We start from the raw sequence: 21,528 nt of genomic DNA, 5'->3' as shown, positions 1-21,528 counted from the left end.
GATTAAGCAGAATGTAAACAGATGGCATTGCCCTTCTCCTCCCTACAGCAGTAACTAGCTTCTCTCTAATTGGTTTTATGCAATGTTTAAAGTCGCTTTTTAGTTTTCCCTGAATAAAGAGATGTAACATCCACTTTTATATTTGCCATTATTTTCCATTGTCTTTTACATAAGGACTCCATGTATTTAAATTACTTGACTGAATGCATGATAACACCCCCCCACACACACACACACTGAAATGATCATGAGTTACTTTAATCTGAAAATTAGAAATTGCAAGTACTGTCCTAACACAGGCATGTGCCCATGGGCCTATTAGTCGACATGCTGTAGCATACACTTCTATAATTGCTCTCAGAACCAATTTCACATTTCATAAGAAAATTAATGTCATTATTTGATAGTTTCAGATCCCACTTGATTTAAATAGTCTTGTTTCTTTCCAGAAAAAAAAAATCCTCTCTGGAAAGATGAGATAATTATGAGAACACTTAAAATATTTCTCTAAATCAACTCCAAAATTATGTTTTTGAAATTTTTTTTTTTTTGGAAATACATTCCTCCCAAAGGTGGCCATTTAAGGGAACTACTTTGAATATGTAAGCCGTGCTATAAATGTGTGCATATATCTGCATACATTCTCCAATATGTCCATATATAAGCATGTGTATGCATAGGTTGATATGTATCTATATTTCCATAGTTTATATGCTAAATATCATAAATTTACTAAATATGTGACATGTCAAAAATTTGGAAAAAATTCTCTTGAGATGAGTGACGGCAATATCCTTGTAAATGGTCTGGGGAGCTTTGGCATAGACAGGTAGATTCTTAAGAATACTCAGGTGAGTCATTTTAAAGCATTTTCTGGACTTCTAGATGCAAAGCATGCTTCTATGCTCAGAGAGGGAGACTTATGGGGCATGATAGCCCATTAAACCCTCAGAAACATTTGTCAAGACATGTTTCATTAGGTCTCCAATACATAACATAATGGATGACTCTTCCTTTCCTTTTTTAGAGATTCATTTTTATTTTATGTGTATGGTTGTTTGTCTTGCCTATATGTCTGTGTACAGTCCCTTCAGAGGCCAGAAGAGAACATCATATTGTCTGGAACTGGAATTAGATAGGTGTTAGCTACTATGTAGGTGCTGGGAATAGAACAAGAGTCCTTTGCAAAATCAACAAATGTTCTTAGCCTCTGAGTTTTCTCTGCAGCCTCTGCTTTTCTCCATAACCTCCAGTGACATCCCACTGTCTAGTTTACGTGGATCCCTGGTAGCTAGGGTGACAGTTGGGATGTGGTGCAGATGCTGGGGTTGTATCCCTCTCATTGCTTCCAATAAGCACACACATTTTTGTTTTGTGATTACTTTCCAGGGCTTTTATTCAGTTTCTCTTTTTGCAAATTGTGTTACTATGGCACACTTTCAAATTACTGTGAGTGTCAGCTCCTTTATGTATAAAATAGAGATAACCTCATACCTATTAATAGTTATTTAAAAAATCAGTAGTGTGCAATATGCTTAGAAATATATTTGGCTTATCACTAGTGTGGTCTTGGACAAATTCCAGCAGCTCAGTGGGGAACATTAATATTCTTATAGCTATAATCTTCTCTACAGTAGTTACAGAAATGTTACATAATTGGGCACCTGATGCTGTAAAGTGCTTTCCCAGCCATGGGCACTACATAAGCTCTAGGATTACCAAGTATTTTAAAGTAGATGGTATCCAGAGTCCTTGCTTCTCAGACACAGAGGGGTAGTTGAGTGGCCTTGGAGGAGAAGAGGAAGGGAGGGAACGACAACATCTGGTAACTATGGGGAAATGCTTTAGAACATATCACCGATTGCCCTTGTTTTTATTTTTTTCTGAACATGAACATCTTATGTAACCTAGGTTGGCCTTGGTCTCACAAGTCACCTCAGTGATATTATTAAAGGTATGCATCACCGTGCAAGACTAATTTGTCTACGATAAAAGTCCACTATTCTGTTTTTTTTTTTTAACTTGTAAAGTGATGAAAATCCAGAGATTTTGACCTGCCTTTTGTGTGTGTTCAGAAAAGTTCCTGATGTTCCATGGCACCCAAAGCATCACCTTCATCTGCTGGGAAAGAACTTCACCCCTGGGGCAATTCGGGTAGTTTATTACCTTTTAATTTTAAAATGTTTTTGTACTTATGAGTCTATTTTTGCTATTAGGAAAGAACAGCTAGAATATGAATACATATGATGTGTATTTAAGTATGCATTTATTATCTTAAATTTTAGGTTTCTAAAGGTAAAGTAAGATCATTGAGAAATAACCATGAAACTATCCTATAAATGGCAAATCAATATAAAAACACTTAGTGATAACAAAGGCAATAATTTGTATGAGGGAAGTTTGATATTTAGGGCTCAAATTTAACTGGATAAGAGGCAGGGGGAGCAATACAAGGAAAGAGAGAAACAAAAAAACACCAATGGTGATAGAAAAGACCACAAGGAAACATTATTTTGTGCTTATTTAAAAATTAACATTTGGTCAAGTCATTTTAATGGTTGGAAGTGAAAGTAAAATTTGGCAGAAAGAGTCACCTAATTTTTCTTTTTAATTTTGGTGAACTGTGAAATCTAAAGCCTTAATTTTGTACAATAAACCTTTATTTGTATTCTGTGTAAAAAATAATTAACACACACACACTATACACACACACACACACACACACATATATACACTATATAATGTGTGTAAATATATATTATATTGCTATACCATTTGGGGTAATAATACCCCCTCACAAGTGGCATAGACTATTTAATGCAAATCTCAGTGCCATAGGAAACCTCTCTTCTAGTTCTTGGTCAAAGGAATAAAAAAAACTCTGTAAACAATGCAGGCAATTTCTATTGCCCTTGCTTGTCTTCCATAAAGTTAAGGTACGAAACTATTGCTAAAGACACATGACTTGGAGGAATCCAGCTGGAACTGACCTCGAAGCTCCTTCCTGAGGACTAGCTCTTCCAGTATCTGAAGGTGCTATATAAGCTTCCCAGGGGAAAAAAATCACTACTCCTACCTATCTGTAAAGCCCATGAGCCACAACATGAACAGCATGACACGATACCTCCAATGCTGCAATAGTAGTGCTTGTATCATGGTAACCACCAACAGCTGTTTAGTTGGATATAAGACCAGCTCCATAGAAGTGAATTCATGCCTGGTGCTATGAGCCCAGTCAAACTACCTATGGCTGTGGATGTCACAGACCTTTACAGATCATTACAGAAATCTACAACTGGTCAATATGAAGAGAAATGACCTTGAGGTACACATCTTCAATTCATTCAGAAGCCTTTCACCTAATTCTCAACTAGCATAGCAGAAGAGGCTTGGGAAAAAAAAAAGCAAAAGTCAGAGAACCAGGACTTCTATTGCAAAATTGCCATTTCTATATACTGTGACAGGGAGTTCTACTCCTGAAATCTTAACAACATGGCCACATAAGTAAGACCTGATCAACAACAATACCAGTTGACTTCCCAAAGTAGATGGGGAAAAATCTCACAAGTATCACTCCTGGATGAAGAGCTCCAGGAGGCTGCTGGGAAATAATCAGTTTTCCACTCCAGGGATGAACCACCTGAAAGGTTATCCAGTCTTAAGTGTACAGCCTTAAACACATACATATATGAGCAACACTAAATGGATTCAGCATATTGTATTTACAAATACACACACACACACACACACACACACACACACACACACACACACACCCCTCATATAATTAAAGAAGTCATGAATTTGAGAGAGAGTTGGGGGAAGTTGGAGGAATTGGAGTGGCTTAAAGGGTGATGTAGAAATGGCATAAATACAGTAGTCATGTAGGAAATTCTATAAAAAATAATTGAACTGTTTTATATCTTAAATGAGGAACCAATCACAATCAGTATTTTTACCAACATGTATGAATAAATCAAGAGATGTGATATATATGTAAGTTAATGTATAGTTATCTGCAATTATGGATACACGTGATACTTAAAACAGAACTCTAATGTTTGATAACTGCTCCTCTCTGCCCTGGAGATGAATTTGCTTCAGTAATTAGTTGTGACACAATGGATTAGAAAATCAATTCCAAGATGCACTTAGTGAGATTTTAAAATTTAGTATTCAGCTGCTTCTCACAATGTTCAAAACTTGCTGATTTTTCCTTTTGTAATGAAAGGTTTTCATTAAATATGTAACATGTCTTATGTTCAAAGTTTTGGCACAGCTAAGAAAATAGGAGGTATTGTGCTCCCATGTGTCTAGAGACTTTGTAAATAATTTTGTATTACTTATTTAGTCATAATGAACCTGTATCTCATTTACTTTATTATTGTTGTTGCTGTTGTTGTTGTTTGAGACAGCATCTCGATATGTAGCTCTGGCTGTCCTGGAACTTACTATGTAGACCAGACTGACCTTGAAATCACAGAGATCCTTTAGCCTCTGCCTCCCAAATTCTAGGATTAAAGGTATGTGCCACAACACCGGCTTCCTTCCTTATTTTTGCTATGAAGTATTATGTCATCTGAGAGGTGGGATCATCAATTGAGAAAATGTCTACATAAGATCCAGCTGTAGCCAAGCCTGTAGGGCATTTTATTAATTAGTGATTGATGGTGGAGGGCCCAGCCCATTTTGGGTGGTGCCATCCCTGGGCTGGCAGTCTTTGTTTTATAAGAAAGCAGGCTGAGCAAGCCATGGGGATCAAGCTAGTAAGCAGCCTCTCTTCAGTGGCCTTTGCTTCAGCTCCTGCCTCCAAGCTCCAGCCCTGCTTGAGTTCCTGTCCTTACTGCTTTTGATGATGGAACTGTGAGTGAAATTAACCTGTTCATTCACAAGTTACTTTTGGTCATAGTGTTCAGTCATAGCAATAGTTATTGTAAGACAAATGCCAAATTGTGTATTAAGAAGAAGTGTTTTAGTAGAAAATATTAAAAAAAATATAACTCATAACATCCTGGGACTAGCTTTGCTTCCTTGATTGAAAGCCCAATGACAGCAGCACTGATATCAGAAAATGAATGGTAATTAAGACCAGAAAAGTCCTCTTAGAAGTGACTCAGATTGAGATCGCACACAACAGGAGCTATAATGCCATTGTCTTTTTTTTTTATTCACAAATTTCTTTCTAAAGAAGGGAAGTGAAGTAAATATAAGGTTAGAAGATGAATTATAGCCTAGCCATTGGTGTTGTGATCACTGCTAGCTTTTACGGAACTAGCTGTTTTTGTAATTAACTGAAATATTTACATATAACTCCATCATTTCTCTAGATAGTTTCTGCCAAACAATATGTGTACACCCCAAGTTCTAAATGTTTATATTTCAGGTAAGAGTGAGATTTAGTTTGACACTAAAAATAAGATTAGAGAAGACTACTGTCACCATGAAAGCTAAAGACGTCCTATCCTGCCCAAGTCACCTGTAGTCTATCAACAAAGCACCATCACTAACTCTTCTCTTTTACTTTGACCATACCGTTTATCCATTCACTCACTTGTTCATTCAGTCATTCAGAAATATATTCACTTAGGACTCTATACCAGATGTGCTAGATCTTTGAAATTTAGAGATGAGCACATATTGTGCTTTCAAGGACAATTTTGGGTGAAGACAATAGCCAGATGCTTACAGTAATGTGGTAAAACCACAAGAAAACTACAAGAGCAGAGAAGAAGAGAGTCTATGTGGCTGTGTCATGGAGGAGGCAGAGTATGTCCTACAGGAATCACCAGTACATGGCCATAACCACTGAAAGTAGGCAGGCACTGACCCATTGGTTATATGCATGTTTCCTCTCTAAGTCCCATATTTTACATGACACCTGATTCTCTAGGTTCCTGAAGTAGCAGTATTGATTCCCACTGCTAATCTTTTCTAGAAAGGCATCTAAGGGAAGATCTCTCCTCCCCTTTGGACTTTTTTGGGGTTGAGTTTTTGAAACTGATCAAGAACAGTGATAAGACTTCAAGGTGGTAGTAGCTCAGACAAGATTCTGTGGGCTACTTTGACAAACTCTGGTGTAGGGAAATGTCCCTTATCCGCAAGTCTTGTCCGGAGTCTGAAATATGGAAGGGTGTAGGGGAGGACAAAGGAATCATACAAAGGAAAGCATTGCATTGTTGGGGAAGTAGATGCCAGAGAGGCACAAATACATCTGAGCTAGAATTTACCAACTACCAGAGATGAGGAGTCATATTTGATAGGAAACACAGAGCAGACATATCTTTAAATGGGTAAAGATTTATGTAGCCTACTTTAAGAAAAATAAATGCATGTGTAACATTTTGTCTTTTGTCTTTTTTTTTCCTGGAGCAATTTTAAACTAACTGGTTTTACCCTACAGTGAAGGAATTAAACAACTGAGGGGCCATAATGCAGAGGCCATTGGCAGAGGAACTCCGAACTAGTATGATCCCATGGCTATGTAGCATCTCTGTTGTAATACCAAAATCATATCATGAAAAGACCTGATTAAGACAGAAATCTTATTTCTACTGTTTTTTTTTTTTCAAGTGGGACTGCCACCCAACACATGAAGCAGACACCTCTGGCTTTTATGTGGTTATTCCCTTTCCAATTCAGTCACTCCTAAGCAAGTCTGAACTACAAGCATCTTCTCTGGCTTGCACTGTTCTGGTAGTTGTCTTCAAATTTTATTTACACCCTCTTCCCCCATGTTCTCCATGAAGCAGCCAGGAGTGTCTCTTATAATATGTATTAAGCCACAGTATCCTGTTTAAATAACTTCTAAAAGTGCCATGGTCTACAGTAAGAACACTCATACCACAAGAAGCTGCATTCTCTGATCACCACTTGCTCCTCCATGCTCTCCTCATGGCGATTCTCCCATGGTTCTCCATGTCCCACTACAGATGCAGGGATGCACGCTTGCATGCTCATTCCACACCACGACTCCTGTACTGCTGTTCTTTCTGCATGACATGGGAATCTTGCCCAGAACTTGAATGCCTGCTTCTTTTCTGTCTTCAGATGATGCTTAAATATCAGTGCATTGCCCTAAGATAGCCTTCAAACTTCCCAACCTCATCATCTTATCGAAAGCTTCCCACTGATTTCTGGCATACATTTCTGGTGATTTGCTGTTGAGAGCTGTAATTAGACAGAAGCTTCATGGAAGCAGACACTATTTGTTGATGGCTGCTTGTATTGTGGTTTATGTTTGTTTTATATCAGGTATCTAATGCAGTGCCGTGTCCATAAAAGAACCTAAATAAATATGTATTACATGAATCACACATGTATTGATAAAGAATCAAAAAGGAAAGAACACAGTGTGAGAGGGTCTCTTACTTTCAGGACTAATAGTGCTATTATAATGATGTATGGGGAGGATGTAATTGCACCCTTTGGGATGAAGGAAAGGGGGTCAAAGAGCCTTTGAATGAGGAAGTTTGCTAACCATCCAGTTAAGTCAGTGCAGACTCCTCAGCAATGACAAGCTGACTGTGGAGTAGATGGTGATTAATTGTTCTCCAAATTGCTTAGACTGTGCGAGAAGCTGTAAGAGTAGTGTTCATTAGGTTCTTGACAGGTATATGAAGTCATATTTTCTATTGGGGCAAGAGGGAGAGCAAACAGATAATCTTGTCTTTCTGCTGTACCTTTTCCTGTTTCTCCTACATCTTTTCTGATGCCGCATTTCAATTCTTGCTATTACTTATGTGAGTTTTTCATTTCCCCGCTTACTTAGTCTTGGTGGAAATTTAATCATCATGTATTAGCAGCAATCCTATCTTAATTTTGGGATGGCAACAGACAAAAGTAATTATAAAAATGACAAAAATGACTGAGGAACAATTATTAAGCATGTTGGACATTATTCCAAAGGCTTTGTGTGTTCTGTTATTTACTTCTAGGATGAAGTCTTATGAATTCAATGATTTTAGGATCTCTGCTTAAGAAAGAAGGTAGAGAGAGAGGAAAAGCAGAGGCTCACAACTTGTTTGCAATCAACCTCTTAGAAAGGATTGAGGCCAGAAGCTGAAACCAGATGGTCTGCTTCCCAGTATACTCTTGTGATTATATCACATTCTTCCTCTCTTCTAAGTAGTTTTGATTGTGATAAGTGAACAAACACTCATATAATATGCTCTCGGTGTGTTCTGAAGACATCCAGGTTGGACTGTTTAGGAGAAGCAGGATGCTACCACAGAATGGGCAAAAGTGTCCACTTACTTTTCCACCTCACTGTCTGGTCAGCAGGGTTTTACTGACAGGTGATCTACTGGGAGAGCTGTGGCTTCTCTATTAGTGGGCAGCAGCAGCAGTGAACAGCAGAGGTTTTCCCATTTCTTTTCTTTCTGTGTCAAGCTGAAAACAAACAAAGAGGAATGGGGGCCTTTTCCCTGGAGAGGCAGATCATAAACCCATGAAGTTTTAGAAGAGAAAAAAAAAGCAATTTTTTAAGGCTCCTAGTTTTCTTCTTTCTATACTTTTTTGCTCAAGATGACTGAAGAGCTGATATAATTAATGATTAGAAAAAGCTGTTGACTTCCATTGATTCATTCCCTCAGTGAATATTTATGGATATTACTATGTGCCAGGCTTTGTGTTAGACTTGGTATTTACTGGAGACAGACCCTTAGGTACAGAAAATCTATGGAGGGAAGTAGAAATCAAACATAAAACCCACATTTATACAAACACGCATATGATTGTATTTTAAATATGCTGCTTACACATAAATATACTTTATGTATATTATATATTTTACTCATTTATATTTAAAATCTACATTTTATATGCTCATTATATGTACAGATTTTAAATATTCATATAATATCATTATGTGTTTTGAAGAAAAGGGCTAGATTCTATGGCAGAGACATACTTATCCATGATGAAAGTACTATAAAAGTAATAGTGAATCCCTAGGAAGAAAAACTTAGGGATACTCCTTACTGTTTCTATTATTATTAGTTGTTATTTGATTATTTGTTTTGAGATAGGGTCTTTCTATGTAGTGCAGACTGTCCTAGTACTTGCTATGTAGACCAGGCTATCCTCAGTCTCACACACATAGACCTCCGCATCTCTGCTTCCTGGTTTCTGGAATTAAAGTCTTAAGCCACAAGCAGCAAAGTCGCTGTAGTCCCTGGGCTGCCCGTCCTAGCCCTCAGAGTATCTGGAGAAGGGGCCTCTCTGACCAGTGCTCTGGATAGGCCACCAAATACCCGTTTATAGTGGACCTATGTAGAGTGTGAGTACACAGTACGTTTATTTGATAAAGAACTAAGACATCAGCACAGACAGCAGTAAAATCTGGAAGACATTCAACTCGCAAGCCTGTGCCATGAAGAATAAAAGAAAAGAATACTTCTGTCTCTAGAGCTCTGAGTCTAATTGGGGCGAATAAACAAATGCATGAGAAATGGCACTGGAGGCAATGGACCACTGTGTGCAGAGACAGCCATTATAATTGACTAAACAGAGCGCGGCTGAGCTCGTCCTCTGAAAGGAAATGAGTTAAAGACGTGGTATTTACTTAATTGATGGTGGAGGCAGTGAGGACATATTTAGATGGACATGGAAATAAGGCTTAAATTGAGGCAGACAGACTCAGAGAGAGGGTGTAACTTCTGCCAGAAGAGAATAGAGCCAAGAACAGATTTGAGAATTTTCAGCTAAAGTTGCTAAAGTGCTTTCGTATCTTTCCAGTGTCACTGTTGCTCACCAACGATAAAAATTCCTGTATGAACAGGGAATAAACACTGGGTCTTGGAAAAGTAACCAGTGTGTTGTTGAAGTATGACTTGAAACTAAGAATGGTGAGAAACAAAACACTTTCTTGCCAAGAGCTCATGGTAATTTTGACCAAGCCCATGAGACCCCCGGGATGTCAGCGCTGTTTTAAGAGTTCAGCAAACATGTTTCAAATGACACCTAAGTGTCCGGGAAGTTTCTGGGCAGTAAATGAAGGAAGTCCAACAGACTTTTTATTATGGAGACTCAAATCTGTCAGAAAAGGGAAACATTTCACTTCAAATAATGCACCATCGGGGCACAAACAAGAAGCTGCAAGCAACACTTTTCAAACGGGGTGGAGAAGGGAGAGTTCACAGAGCCTAACAGGGGGAACTGAGAGGAAAAAGGGCCATTTGAAGAAGTTTAGTAGAGCAGTAGAATGGTGTGTGTGTGTGTGTGTGTGTGTGTGTGTGTGTGTGTGTGTGTGTGTAAGGACTGTGGGGAATCCCACACACAAGGCTATTTGTAGAAACTTGACATTGGTATATGCTATACTGTTTACACCCCAAGAAAGCTTAAGAAGCCCCAAGGTTGCAGACCAACAATTTGACACATTTGGTGTAAGACAGGTGAATAACTGTAATTTAAACCTTCTTGAAATAGACAGGTTTTGTCGCCCTCACTTCTTTCATTGGAAAGAAAGTACAAGGAACAGGATTTTAGAATAGGTACTAATATAATATATATATTCTAATTCTTCTTTTTGCATAGAGGGGAGTCTAGGAACCTTGTTATCCTTTGTGACATACTAGGCCAGTGGTTCTCAACCTTCCAAATGCTGTGGCTGGTTCCTCATGTTGTGGTGACTCCCAACCATAAAATTATTTTCATTGCTACTTCATAACTGTAATTTGTTACTCTTATGGATTGTAATGTTAATATCTGTGTTTTCAGATGGTCTTAGGTAACCCCTGTGAACCACTGAACTAGGAGTGGGGAGCACTGTCTCTTGATAGGCTAAATCAGCTCCCGTGACATACACGAGGAATTCTCTGTGTATGCTCTCAGGTAACAGCTCAGTGTGTTCTAACACTATAGTTAGCAGAAACTAAGACAATATTATCTGTCCCCACCTCTGGGAGAGCACAGACAGAGCACAGGTGGCACAGTCACTTAGCAAAAGAGAAGAGCTGTGAAGGGAACACTGTCTGTGGGAGACCCTGACCTGGAGCACCTCTGAGATTGGCATGGCGATGACCAGAAAGATACTGCAGCCAACAGTCTTTCTTCCCCAGGAATTTAGTAAGAGCAGGTAGTCCAAGCCCAACCTGGAATCGCTCAGCAACCAATGAGGAAATAAACACTCACATGGAGTATCTGAATGAAGCTGTAATGCAGGTACATAGAGAAACAGGAAATTGACCATTACCAAAAGAGAAGGTATGAAATAAGAAAAAAAAAAGGGGGGGGGGGGGCGATGAACCAGAATTTAATACCAGAAGTAAGTCACACCAAGATCAGACTAATGGAGCACAGGGGAGGGACTGTCATAGTACGGGGGAGCTGGTTGCTGTCTGGTGGGAGCCAGAATCCATGCACATCTGAGAGGGTTCAGTTAGGAGACGAAGCTGCGGCAGAAGTGAGAAAGTAAGTGAATCTCTGTCTTCTGCCTGCTCCATCTCTCGTCTCCAGAGGCTGCGCTTGGAAGAGCCAGCTGCGCCAGTTGGGACGACCCTGAGGGAAAGGAGCCCTGGAGAACAGATTCCTCCTCATTGAGCCAAAGGAAGAGCAAGGACAGGGTTCAAGGGCAAATAGACCTAGAAACCGCAAAACCCAGTGAAGAGGGTTGAGCTGTAGAAAGCACAGAAAGGAAGCCTGCACTTTTTTGGATTGTGTGCATGAAAGGTAAGTATGTGCAAGCCAAATCTCCCATCTGCTTGGCTTTGCTTGGCTAGGTCAGGAGGGAACAGCGATGTGCCCGCTAACTACAAGACACAAATGTGCAACCAAACCTTGGTTTCGCTTTGTCTAGAGATGCTCATCAGAAAAGACCAAGTGATTTTTTTTCTCTCTAAAAAGAAATTGTTCTTTCATCAAACTTAGAATTAAGAATTTGTTTGTGTTACTAGTATATTTTATTCATCAGTAATTCCTTGAATTTGTCAACAAAGGTTTATTTGCCTAAATTACCATGTTGCATCAAGCTAAGATAGGGAGTTTGCTTTGAGTCTTTCCTGACCTGCAGCACTTTGATAAATGCTATTGCCTAGAAGGATTCAGTAGGAAGTCTGGGCACCATCTGTGTTTGCCTCTGTAGGAACAGTAACTGCCCAGAGAAAAATCTGATGCTCAATTAAAAGATGCGATATAAACAGAATCCTAGATGATCCCTTTAACGTAATTACTGCACCTTTCACTGACACAGGTATCTGTGCTTTTCTGATGTGCTTTTATCATGGATTTCCACAAAACTCGTTCAAGTGGGGCATTGGCTTCTAGACAATGTAGAAGCTTGGCTGATACTATGTAATCTTTAGGAGACTCAAATGTTATCTAGTCTAATCCTCTGCTGATTTGCCAGAACACACTCCCCAAGCACTTTCTCCATGCCAGGGACTTTCTAAAAGGGCAATATGATTGTAGCTTATTAAATAGATTGTTTCATCAGGCAAAGAATCATAAAAGAGGGTATATTTTATTCTCACTTAATGAGGGAGAGACTAAGGCAGAGGTTTTTTCCTCACTATTAGCCCAATGTCAATTAAAGATTTGTACTTAGGCAATCTAACAACAACAACAACAACAACAAAAACTATTTCTCCCATACAATGCCTTCTTTAAATAGTTACTCAGCCAGCAATATCCCTAATTATAGAGATGCATATTTAGCTTGCTCAGCTACCCTTTTTACACACCCCAGGCCCTACCTACCTAGGGACAACACTACAGTTTGCTGGGCCCTACTACCTCAATTAGTTATCAAGAAAAAGCCTCACAGACTAATCAGGTGGAGAAAACTCCTCAATTGAGATTCCAAGGAATGTCAAGTTGACAAGTAATAATAGTCATCCCATCAAGGATGTGATGGTACATGCTTGGAATACCCTAATACATGGATTCATTGTTTTCTAAGTTGTCTCATGTGGCCCAAGGTAAACGAAATATTTTGGGCCTGGTCTTGTTCAATCACTACTCATAATGAATTGTGCAATTATGGATTCCCTCCCAGTGTTTACTTGATGATGATCATCCAGGATGAGGATGGGGAGAAGGTAGGACAATGCAGTGCCAGTCACCAAGGAAGCCAGGAGAAGCAAGCTTTGAGTGGGGCTATTTGGCAGCCAATATAAACACTAATGTTCTGCTGCGGAATCTGAAGCTGTGAGGTTTCATTCGGTTCTGTATTTCACGTGTCTGTGAGAATACAGTCCCCTTGAAAGTTTACTAAATATTACTTCAGATGGGAGGCCACTTTTTAAAAGTTTTTCTGTCTTAGACATTAAAGTCAAATAAATCAAAATCAATCAATGGGGAGGGCCAGCCAGGGTTTCTTCAAGTGATCTCAGGTCTAGGCCCCCAGGTACCAAACGCTATGAAGATAGCTTCTGCCCAGGCCCTTCCTTCCAGGTCCTACAAGCTCTCATTTCCTAATTCTAAAAGAAGTGGCTATCTTTACTACTAAAATTGTTTCCCCCTAAATATATGTCCCTTGTTTTACGAAGTGATTGACACACTGTTAGAAAGGTCAAGCTTTCTGCCATCAGCTCATCATATTTCCCACCTGCACTCTGCTTTCTTTCCATTCTTTACTCTTCCTTGTATCTTCTCCCTCTGAACCTGTTTCAAAATGTCCCGAGATTCCACCCGGAGAACATGGAAATCCAACCATTCTCCATCACAGAAACCGAAACTGACCATGTTTGATCTCACCGAGGCCAACAAGTAGCGTGAGATAAAGATGCTTGGTTATCTTTTTGGCTACGACTTCAAAAGCATTCTCAACCAACCCAACCAAAACAGTGAGAAACCAACCATCTCTTGTTAAAAGACAGGAAGGAGCAGATGGTGCTCGAGAACAATAGGGAAGCCATGGTACTGTTGATGGATAGGCTTGGTGGCTTTGCTGCTTCCTGTGGAGGGACTGATCTGAGCAAAAGGTTGGATGGCTCTGGCAGTTTGAATGAGATGTCCTCTTTAGTATCAGACATTTAATCTCTTAGTCCCCAACAGATGGCACTGTTTGGCAGAAGTATGTCCCTGGAGGTGGACTTTGAGAATGTAAGGTCTCCGGATATTCCCTGCTGTCTCTGCTTCTGGCTTATGGTTTGTGATGTGAGCTCAGATGCTCCTTCAGTGGCTATGCCTGCTGCTTGCTGCTCCATACTGCCACCATGGACTCTAATCCTCCAAAACCACAAGCCTGAATAAACTCTTTTGATCTATAAGACGCCATAGTCATGATGTTTTATCACAGCAGTAGAAAAGTAAGGAAGCAATACACCAGCTGTTCTCAGAAGAGAACCTCCTGCAGCTAACTTGTTTCCAGCTCCTTTGCTGGTCTCCCTTTTCTTCTGGAAAACAAAAAGCCTTAAAAGCTTGCTTCATAAGGTTATGGTAATTGTGAGAGCCTTCGGTTCCAGAACAACAACAACAAAGCAAACGTAAACAAAAGCAGCCTCAAACTGCCACAGCTAAAATACTCAATCTTTACATGGAGACCACTGTAATTGGCCGCACAGGCAAGGGGTGGAGGACGATAAAAGTGTCTGAACTGTCCCATTCATTTAATAACTATGTGATATACAAAGTCTAGATGCTAGCAGATATACTAACAATTTAAAGAGCAAAATTTGGACAAAAGCACACAAAAACTGCCATTGTAAGCTTGTGGTCTAAATTAGGTTTACTAGCTGTGAATAGATTTACTACAGATGTTAATGTGAATGTGTAATCATATATAAGATCTCAAGTACATTATAACTCTTTTATTAACTTTAAAGATTTATTTTTATTATTTTAAAATGTGTGTGTGTGCATGAGAGAGAGAGTCTGAGTGTCAGAGTGTGGGTATGTGCATGTATAGGATAAAAGCATTGGTTACCCAGGAGCTGGTATTATGGAAGGTTTTGAGCAACCTGATATGGGTACTGAGAACTGAACTGAGGTCCTCTGAAAAAATAATATAGAGCTTTTAACCACTGAGTCAGCTCTCAAGCCCTAAAGACAAGACATTATTAGTTCCTGCTAGAGAAGATAAAGTTTCTTTCACTTACTTTTTCTCCACATCTGATCATTCCATCCAATCCCATCTCATTTATGATGCCATTTTTTTTCAGCCCTGGGACAAATTAACTTCTTCTTTAGTCTGTAATGACAGCACACAGTCCATATTTGGAGGCATATATGTATCACCAAGTGAACTATAATCATATTGTGCATAAGCCTGGTTGTCTTTAGTTGCCTTTCTATAACACAAAGAACTTAGTGTATATTCATATGAATTTCCACTTTTTATTATAAATAATGACTAGATATTTATATATAATAGCATTTCTATACTACTATTACATATGTTTTATATTCAATTGTTTACACAATGGTACAACAAAGTTGATTATGAATACATATTGTTCATGTTTAATACTTTTTATCAGAAATATTTCTAAATTGGAGCAATATCTAGAGATTTCAGAGACAAATACCCTGTATAGCACAGCAGAATTGAACTTTCATTGGTTCAAATGCAGTTTTCTTTTTATTTGAGGTATGGTGAAGAGAAAAACAAAAAACAAACAATATGTAAAGTACATGTCCTCATCAAGTATTCAGTACATTATAGTAACTATAGATATGAGAGGTAGGGGAGTTCTTCTTCCTCTAAGAATTTTCCTTTTATTCAGATTATCTTTCTAGTATCCTGATAATAAGTTACTCCTAGGTGCCTAGGCATAGAAGTTTCAGTGGTGGGCAATCTATGGAAACAACATAATACCTCATTCTTTATTTTTAACCTGTGAACCAATTTAGGATTAATAGCTGAAGCAATGTTTGTATTTATGATAATCACACATTTTGTCTTGTATAACTGTTTAGTAAAGTTGTGGTCTAACATAGGGGAAAAAATAAAAATTAAAGTGCCTGGCATAAACAAATCTTTCAGCAAATCTCTTTCATTAATATAGAGACATAAGTGTCTTGACTACTACTTGGTTGAGTTCAGACTTCTACTGCATCTTAAAGAGCACTTGGCTTTATAAAAACACAGTTATAAGTGCTCAGGATAATAAAAGTAGAACAGCTGATAATATTTGAGTATGTTACACAAAATACTTTATACAAACTGGTAATTAGGAAAAGACTATGCCATCTTCTGTTGTAGGGTGAGATCTAGGCTTGCCCACTGTGAGAACACACCATACTGTTTTATTCTCCCTAATTCTGCTTCTTTAACTGTTATGAGGGAATAATAAAATACTTGACTCATTATTGCTTCACCTTTTTTCAGTGTTGTACATAGAAATCAGGGCTTTGTGCAAATGATCTACCACAGAGCACTATGTCCCCAGCCAACGCATTATCAGGTTAATATAAAGAATTCATTATTCATTGAAAGGATTTTAAGGTCTCTAACAAATGGCAAGCATCTAATAAATGGGTAATAAATACTGAGAGCCTTTTATTATTGTTCATAGATAAGGCTACCATACTTTGTCATGCATACTAAAACCTTGAAAATGAAAAGGTGGAATGGTTCCAATCTACGGTAGATCAACACTGTAAACTAAAACCCATGGGCACTCTATTTACAGTGCATACATTCATTTCTCCTTTTGCTATAGAGAAAATTAGAATTTCAGGAGGGAACTCATGGCCTCATTCTATTACATTCTGTTCCCTCTGTTCAAATTCATATTATCCCATGGATATTTCTGAATGCCTCCATGCTGGCTCTTTGCAACAAAATAGAACTTCCATCTAACATAAAAAGGTGAAACTTGGAAAGATGACCACAATAACTCTTTAAACAGAAGCCATATATATATATCAGGTTTCATAGATGACGTTTTTCTCCACAGTTACATCTGTCTCCTGTTCCATTTATTGTCAAAAATGGTTCAAACATTTATCATGTTCTTTCAACAAAATTCATATCCTTGTTGACTTATTTCAGCTTTCTGTTTTACTCTAATACTCAAGAATTCATAACTTCAAATTCTGGTGATATAAGACCTAAAAGTCATGGGCAAATGGGAATCAATACATTACTGTTTTGTTGCTATAGAGCACAATAAAATCATGAGTTTTTCACTTGCTTGACAATAATTTAATGCACCACTCAGGTTCCATCTGATACAAAGAACGGTTTCACTTATTTAAACATTTCTGCATGGGCTCACAATAACACTTTATACTTACCTTAAAAACAGAGTTTGTGAATGAAATCACAAATGGATGATGAAAGGTTCACCTCACTGCTAGAAATATTGACCCTCCAAACAACCAGTGTCAGATTTATGCTACTCTTGGGCTTTTTATTATATATCATCTCCTATATTCTTTTTTTTTTTTTTTTTTTTTTTTGAGACAGGGTTTCTCCATGTTGCTTTGGCGCCTGTCCTGGATCTCACTGTGTAGACCAAGCTGACCTGGAACTCACAGAGATCCGCCTGGCTCTGCCTCCCATAGTACTGGGATTAAAGGTGTGTGCCACCCCTACCCAGCTGTCATCTATATTCTTATATGAACAGAGTAACTTTGAAGTACTATGCAATCACCCAGATAGGCATATCTTAGGGACTCACATATAGGATTTCAATTCACCACATGGCAAATTTAACCACAAGCAGCAGTTGTCAGGCAGATTCAAAACACAATAAATTAGCAGTCTCACCTTTTATAGTTAAGTGCTTTTATATTGCCTGTTGTAGGAAAACAGTTTAACTAACATCATTCTAGCTATGATTGGTCTTTCTTGAGGAAGTTTTTATGAGTCTGAGTGAAGATAATGACAACCATTAATCACTGTCATTGGTATACGACATGGCACAAACAGTGATATTTATAAGCAGCTAAGACATGATGGGAAGCAGATGACTCCCTCAGACTTGAGCAGGCATCTGACTTCAGCTGACTGTGATGCTAGTGAAATTGGCCTAACACTAGTACTATGCAGTGGACAAGTGTATCATGAGATGTCATTTGTCTTTCTCTACAGAGCACCAAGCTTTATGTCTCTACCAACCCCAAGCAAACACCCTGCTGAGTGGCTACCAAGTGATGTTCACATGCTGCTTTCATATCCTTAGTCACCCAGGAATAAACTCTTTTTAGTCATTTGAGAATAATTAAACTTAATGAAACTTCAGCAATTCTTAAAAACTCCAAGAATTCTTATAGGATCTCATTATATCATCTAGGTGATAAGGATTATGTATCAGTATACAAAGTGCTTACTTTGTATAGGAATAAAAGATGAACATGAAGATATGACCCATAAGTTGAGCTTTACTGTACTAACACTAAAGACTAAAATGGGGTTTGAACAGAGGAATTTGTCAGACAAACTCAAAAGAAAATCTTAATTTGGAATACCAGAATTCTTAACTTATCTATATGTAACATAATACCACTGATATTCTATGTTTATATAAAATTTATCACATTTAAAGCAATAGTTGATATATGATATATTAACATGTTCCCTCTAGTTTGCAGAATTACTAAAAAAAACATACTTTTGCAGAAATTGGGTCAGTTTTTAAATTGGAAAAATTATTTCTGGCTTTACTGTTATTTGGACAGAACAGATTACAACCATTCTCTATTCATTCTAAAATAAAGTCTCTGATATCTCCAACACTAGGGCTGTTAATTAATTGACCAAGTTAGTTGGACATCCTTGTTCACAGGGGGAACTGAAATGTACATTGAGGAAAAGAGAACACATTTCCTTTGCACACCAAGTATAGCATTACATCACACAGAGCACGAGTAAGTACTACTACAAATGTATTTTAACAAAGCTGTGGCTCTCCTCTTCTTGTCCTCTGCCTTAACTCATCACCAGGAGGTTCAGACATGATGACTGGTAGAAGAGAAATTTAAAACCTTGCCAACTTCACACTATGAACACAACTGAGTAATGACAAACTTGATATTCCTGATCAAAGCCCATACAATGGGCTGTTCATTTCTTAGTTGATTTGGCATTTACTAAACACTATTGAATTAAAATATATGCAATTGAATTGATTAGAATTTGATTATTTCAGCTCTATATTTTTGTTATTTGTCATTAGTAGGAATTATTTGCCCATTGTTAACATTCTAACACAAAATCCTTATGTTTTCAACAGTTAAGGTGGTCAGTCCATATATTTGTTATTGTTCCAAGTGAGTTGGCCAACCTTATGGATAGAGCAATGAAGAACGTGTTACATGAGCAATTGGCTTATTTTTATTTACCTTTATCTTAATTGTGTGTGTGTGTGTGTGTGTGTGTGTGTGTGTGTGTGTGTGTGTTAAAACAAGTCATTGTACCTACACTGAATATTTGTCTAATTCTGCATATTGTTATATATTAATTCAAATACTAATTGATGTGTTTATTTTTAAAGCTATTGAGCATCTATAACAAAAAATTGGGCATGTTCTCTTGGCATTTCACATATAAACTGATGAGAAATGAAATAATAAATCCTTAATCTTGCCTCCAGTTAAAATTAATACAACATGCTACAGATACTTTATACTATATCATTTCTTATATATTAATAATTAAAATAGAAAAGATATTTTTTTAAGAAAACACTGAACATAAACTTTAAGTTTTATTATTCTAACACAAACCATAAGTTATTGTTAACCATAGCTAGAATTATTGGGAAATGTTCAAGTGTTTTATGTTGTAGACGTTCTGCTAATATGTGTACTCTGAAATACTTAAGTGTACCGTTTGAAATATGACACCTGGATCACCTGTACGTAATGCTAATTCTGTAACTGAGAAGTTTGAAAAGATGGTTAAATGTGTGTTGACTATTTGGTGTCTCATTTATGACAGACAACTAGTTTAGTAAATATGTTTTTCTAAATTTTATTGTTTAAAGTAGAATTCTTGATTAACAATAAAGTTGGAGTCATATAAATCCCTCTGTGTAAATTAGAAATTTTATACAAATAATGTTTGGTTTAAATCTGAATTAAGAATCTTATGTACTTACGTAAGTTTTGAGAAGACTTGTATTCTTTGAATGATATAACAAAGCAATATTCTGGGCAGTACAAGATGTTGTTGGTGTTTTTTAAATTACACCTTTAATATTTTGTATGTATGCATATGCACATAGAACAGTGTAAGTGTGGAGCTTAGAGGATGGCTTGTGAGAGAAGGGTCTGTCTTTCCATCATGTGGGACCCTAAGATTGAGTTCAGATGGTCAGGTTGGATAGCAAATGCCTTTACTCACTGAGCCATCTTGCTGGTCCTGGTTCATATTTTTATCTTATGTGTACGAGAGTTTTGCTGGCATGTATGTCTGTATACTATGTATATGTTTGTGACAGCAGAGGGCAGGAGAGGGAATTATAACCACTCAAACTAGAGTTACAGATGGTGATGAGCTGACATGTGGGTGCTGAGATTGATCCCAGGTCCTCTGGAAGAATAGCCACTGCTTTAAACCACTGAGCCATCTATCTCCCCAGCCCTAGTTTTTTTTTTTTTTTTTTTATTTTTAACCATAAAAGTATTCTTTTTTGAGACAAGGTTTTATTGTGTATCCATTGCTGGTCCTTAAGTTATGATTTTTCTGTCCCAGGCTCCCAGTGGCTTAGTTATAGGTATATGCCATCACACTCAGCTTTGTGGCTTATTGTTTCAATTTCATAATTTGACTTTAAAATTTAATTCCATCAAAACACGTAGCCATTGACAAATTAACAGCCTGCCTGATCCTAAAATTTCTACTTTCAAATCATGTTTTCCTCTTTGTATTAGGAAGGCAATTACAAACAAATTATAACTATTCCTAGGAACCTCCCATCAGCTAAGTTGGACCGTTATAATATTATGTCATCTGTGGTCTTACTAAAAATAAAACCATGGTATTTATACAGATTATTTGAGAAGCGAATCTGCCAGTCGTCATATTTATCACCTGATAAGTCCATTAAGTTAACTCCATTTGCAGCTAGCTTAGTCTCATCACTCAGAGTTATTGAAGAAGATAAAATGCACCTTCCCAATGGAAGAAAGTCTGATAAGGTAGGCACACTATTTTCTAATTAGACAACAATTACATAGAAAATATAAAGTGTTTGCAACATGTCTGATTTCCAAAAATAAATCAGCCTCAGAAGAGAAGAAAATGGTGTCCAGTTAGATAGTTACTAAATGCCATTATGAAATGGTCTATCTTTCTATGCGGGCTTGTGCTCTAGACACTCTCTTAAACACTCTGTATATGGTTTTTCTGCTGTGGACACTGGCCAGGTAATAAAAATCTCTCTCATTTACTCTTAGTCTCCTCTTTCCCTTGCACTGGGGGAGCAGAGAACATCATGGGACTGTCTCATCATAAATGTATGAATCAATGTCACCATTTGCAGGTGTCACAAAAGTACATTACCTGACATCCTGGCTAACCAGAAATCTGTGAGGTCCTGAGACACCAGGCCCAGAGGAATAGTGCTCACCTGAGCTGTGTAAAATGAGCAAAATTCAAGAACCTGTTTCCAGTTTAGAAATGAGATTTCTCCTGGAACC

The 21,528-nt window shown here is 37.8% G+C and overlaps 1 protein-coding gene across 1 annotated transcript in view; it reads right to left on the bottom strand.

Annotated features, from left to right (window-relative positions):
• Window positions 1–21,528, bottom strand: part of Khdrbs2 (KH RNA binding domain containing, signal transduction associated 2) — a 278,911-nt gene that overhangs the window by 3,574 nt on the left and 253,809 nt on the right. The window contains exon 12 of the mRNA XM_036167142.1: window positions 15,036–15,127. The gene's annotated coding sequence lies outside the window, so the exon portion shown is untranslated. The remainder of the gene's footprint in view (window positions 1–15,035; window positions 15,128–21,528) is intronic.

Source organism: Onychomys torridus, chromosome 18 (genome assembly GCF_903995425.1).
Source record: "Onychomys torridus chromosome 18, mOncTor1.1, whole genome shotgun sequence".
Taxonomy (NCBI): domain Eukaryota; kingdom Metazoa; phylum Chordata; class Mammalia; order Rodentia; family Cricetidae; genus Onychomys; species Onychomys torridus.
Note: the sequence above shows the minus strand (reverse complement) of the source record. Positions and strands in the feature narration are given on the sequence as shown.